Genomic DNA, 4,361 nt, shown 5'->3' with positions numbered 1-4,361 from the left:
GTAAATAAGAAGACTGAGGGTACTTCCTTTCAATCCTAAACTTGTAATTTATAGCAAGAACATCATTGCCCATTTTGGGACATTTAGGACATTCTGAGGGCAGCTTTGGTTGCTGGAATGATTGGCAGGGGCTACTGGCATTTGGGGACTGAGTGTTACAGGGAGGCAAATGACTTTTTCCAGAATCTTAAATAAACTGGAGTTTCCATACGTGTCACTCCCTGTAAACTGAGAGAGGCTTGTAATGTTGCTTCATCTGGGAACTTACAAAGATTTATTGACTGCTTTGGCAATCACAGCACTACAGAGCATTCCATTCTTGGATTCCACTCTCACACACAACATACCAGTATCAGTTTGCTTTGTAGCTCCGCATGCCTTGGGGAAACAATGAGGGGAATCCAACTTACCTGCCAAAGGGATTGTTTCCAGGATAAGCTGTTAGTTGATGGGGAAAATCAAGCGGGAGATGTTGGTAGTGTGAGCTCTCATGAGTTGGTGAACACACTGGCTATGCCCGTTGCTGTTACTGCACTGAAGTTCTCTTTGTGCAGGTATATCTCCCTCACCAGGCTCTGTGGTCTCTCCTGGCAAGCTGGAAACATACCCAGTAGATCTCTGTGTCCTCAGGATAGAACAGAGGACCTCACAGGCAGAAGGAGGGCAGGGAACACCTGTGGAATTGTAGTGATCTCTACATGGTTGGATGACCAAACCCAGAGTCACAGTGATGAGCCATGTGGATGTCCGTCTGCAGAGGGTGGGAGGGGAACACCACAGGCATCTGCCTTAGGAGCCCTGCAGTAGAGTGAGACCAACCTGCAGTACTAATCTCAGTGATGCCCTTCAAGGGTCCCAGATGTAAGCAGCCTATTGGTTAGGGCTCCTCTGTGTGTGAGACAGAGAGAGAGAGAGAGAGAGAGAGAGAGTGTGTGTGTGTGTGTGTGTGTGTGTGTGTGTGTGTGTATGCACTCAGAGAGAGAGAGAGAGAGATTGATTTTGAGGAAGTGGATCATGCAATTATGAGGGCTGGAAAGTACAAACCTTGCAAAGCAGGATGTCAGGCTGGAGTCCCATGGCAGAGGTGATGTGATAGCTCAAATTTAAGGGCAGTGTAGAGGCAGAATTTCTTCATCTTGAGGAGGACCTCAGTCTTCTTCTCTGAAAGCCTTCAAGTGACTGGATGAGGCTCACCCACATTGTGGAGGGCAATTAAGTTTACCCAGTGTCTGTTTATTTAACTGTTAGTCTCATCTGAAAAACACCTTCAGAGAGACACCCACCCTGGACAAAGTGAACAATTTTGTCTGGACCATGACTGAGCCAAGATGACACACCAGATTTCCCATCATAGCCATCTTATACAAATCCTATAAATTATGAAGGTCTATCTGACAAAGGCAGGTGACTTCCTAACTAAGATTCTGTATAAACCTTTTTTGTCCAGCCCAAGCCTCCACTTCAGGCTCAGTACGATGCTGGCCAGGAAACTGAGGCTGATGTAAATGCCTTCCAGGGCTCAGGCAGGGTCAGGATAGTCAGGGTGTACATGCAAGTACAGTCCCAGAGGGCACAAGTTATACCCATGGTAAACTCTAAGAGTTTACCCTTGTTAGAGTACCCCCAGCAGGACACACATTCGTTAGGCAGGAGCTGGCCAAGGCTCCCAATGTGGCCTCCCAATGTGCGACATTTCCCTCTAGGGTTTCTTATCCAGTCCAAACAATTCATTTGCATCTTTGGCTTAGGGCAACTGTCAGAATCCAGTCAGTTCAGGGCAGACATTGACACCAGTTCCTCCACTTCAAAAGCGTGGATGACATCCCCAGGTGTTGTGCCTGGGATGTTCAGGAGCTGGGTCGCCCCTGCTGTTCCATAGTCGAAGCTGTGTCGGTTGTGATCTTGGGTTCAATATTCAGTGTGGTTTCAACATTGGCTACAGGATATGACTATGGGCTCCTCACAGGCAGAGAGACCACCATCTGTGCTGTCATTGAGTACCTCTGATTCAGTGTCATACTGTGAGACTAGGGACACAGTCCTGACACAATGCCGATCTTGCTTTTGCTGTGTATGCAAGCAATCAACCACTTGGATCAATTTGGGTTCATTTTCTTCTTACCGGCCAAATCACTGGATATGGGACAAGGCAAACTAACAACTGTACTGATGAACCTTGTAGCCTAGTTAGCCACAATGGGGCTGTTTAGGAACTGCTTGAGTAATTGACACACTATTGTACAGAATTGTGTGTAGTGTTGCCTGGCCAGAATATTGACTAATTCCTCTTGGCATCACACAGAGCAAGGAGCACAGTTTTTAGCACATACCACTGACTTAGGATTGGCCTTGTCACCGTTGGGTATTTAAAAACAGACTTTAGAATTAATTCCATGTGTTACACAATTAATTAACATATTTATTTAAATCAAATAAGTTTTGGAAGTCAAATGCATTTTTAAAGATAACTTGGTATTTTTTTTTTTTTTTTTTTTGAGACAGAGTCTCGCTCTGTCGCCCAGGCTGGAGTGCAGTGGCCGGATCTCAGCTCACTGCAAGCTCCGCCTCCCGGGTTTACGCCATTCTCCTGCCTCAGCCTCCTGAGTAGCTGGGACTACAGGCGCCTGCCACCTCGCCCAGCTAGTTTTTTGTATATTTTTTAGAAGAAACGGGGTTTCACCGGGTTAGCCAGGATGGTCTCGATCTCCTGACCTTGTGATCCGCCCATCTCGGCCTCCCAAAGTGCTGGGATTACAGGCTTGAGCCACCGCGCCCGGCCAGATAACTTGGTATTTTTACTTGCATTTCAAAAGCAGTTATCACTTACTATAGATGTAGTTGTAAAGTTAAATTGAATGAAAAAAATAAATTTTGAAGAAAAAGCAGAAATGTAACTAGTAAACCAAATTTGTCTGCAATGTAATGCCTGCTTCCTCTGTTATTTCAGTTATTCTTCATAGCAAGTATTTAATGTAAATATTCTAATTTCTACTTTAGAAATGGGGAAACAGTCCCATATAAGTATCTTGCCCACCATCTCAAGGCCAGTGTGCAAGAGGCAGGATAGAAACCCATGGCTATTTCATGCCATAGCCTATAAAGAGACAATGTAGCTAGGACCCAAGTTCTCTCTCATCAGCAAGTTGCCCTGGTTACTTTCCCCTGTCTACTACCTAGGCCCTCATTCTTTCATCCAGCTCTGCAGCCTAGGAACTTCTCACATACTTTGTGGCAAATGGGATCCCCTACTTTTTATTTGAATCCTAGCTTTTCTGTCCTTTTGGATAAGAAAATATTTTACGATCTCTGTAATAGGGAGAAATAATTGCTGATTATAATCTCCTTCCCTTCCTTAAGCAGTATGGATTCTGAGTAGGGCCCTTTGCTGCAGAATTCTCTTTGTGGGTATGAGGATACAAATGGAGCCCAGAGTTGAAAATCCTGTATTATGTTTAGTAAGAGGGGTATCAGGCTGGATCCAGGAAGCTTCAGGGGCTTCTGAATGAGATGTGGTGACTATCAGACTGATGGAGTTTTATGTAGATGAAAAATGATGTTTGTATGAAATACTATGCAGCCATAAAAAAGAATGAGATCATGTCCTTTGCAGGGACATGGATGAAGCTGGAAGCCATCATCCTCAGCAAACTAATACAGGAACAGAGAACAAAACACCACATTCTCTCACTCATAAGTGGGAGTAGAACGATGAGAACACATGGATACAAGGAGGGGGAACAACACACACCGGGGCCTGTTGAGGGGTTGGGGGCAAGGAGAAGGAGAGCATTAGGACAAATACCTAATGCATGCAGAGCTTAAAACCTAGATGACAGGGTGATAGGTGCAGCAAACCACATGGCACATATACACCTACGTAACAAATCTGCACATTCTTCACATGTATCCCAGAGCTATTCCTCAAGGACCTAGAACTAGAAACACCCTTTGACCCAGCCGTCCCATTACTGGGGATATACCCAAAGGATTATAAGTCATGCTGCTATAAAGACACATGCACACGTATGTTTATTGCGGCACTATTCACAATAGCAAAGACTTGGAATCAACCCAAATGTCCATCAGTGACACATTGGATTAAGAAAATGTGGCACATATACACTATGGAATACTATGTAGCCATAAAAAAGGATGAGTTCGTGTCCTTTGTAGGGACATGGATGCAGCTGGAAACTATCATTCTCAGCAAACTATCGCAAGAACAGAAAACCAAATACCACATGTTCTCACTCATAGGTGGGAATTGAACAATGAGATCACTTGGACACGGGAAGGGGATCATCACACACCAGGTCCTATTGTGGGGAGGGGGGAGGGGGGAGGGATAGCATTAGGAGATA

Source organism: Piliocolobus tephrosceles, chromosome 12 (assembly GCF_002776525.5).
Source record: "Piliocolobus tephrosceles isolate RC106 chromosome 12, ASM277652v3, whole genome shotgun sequence".
Classification (NCBI taxonomy): domain Eukaryota; kingdom Metazoa; phylum Chordata; class Mammalia; order Primates; family Cercopithecidae; genus Piliocolobus; species Piliocolobus tephrosceles.
The sequence above is the reverse complement of the archived record's forward strand: the minus strand, read 5'-3'. Positions refer to the sequence as shown.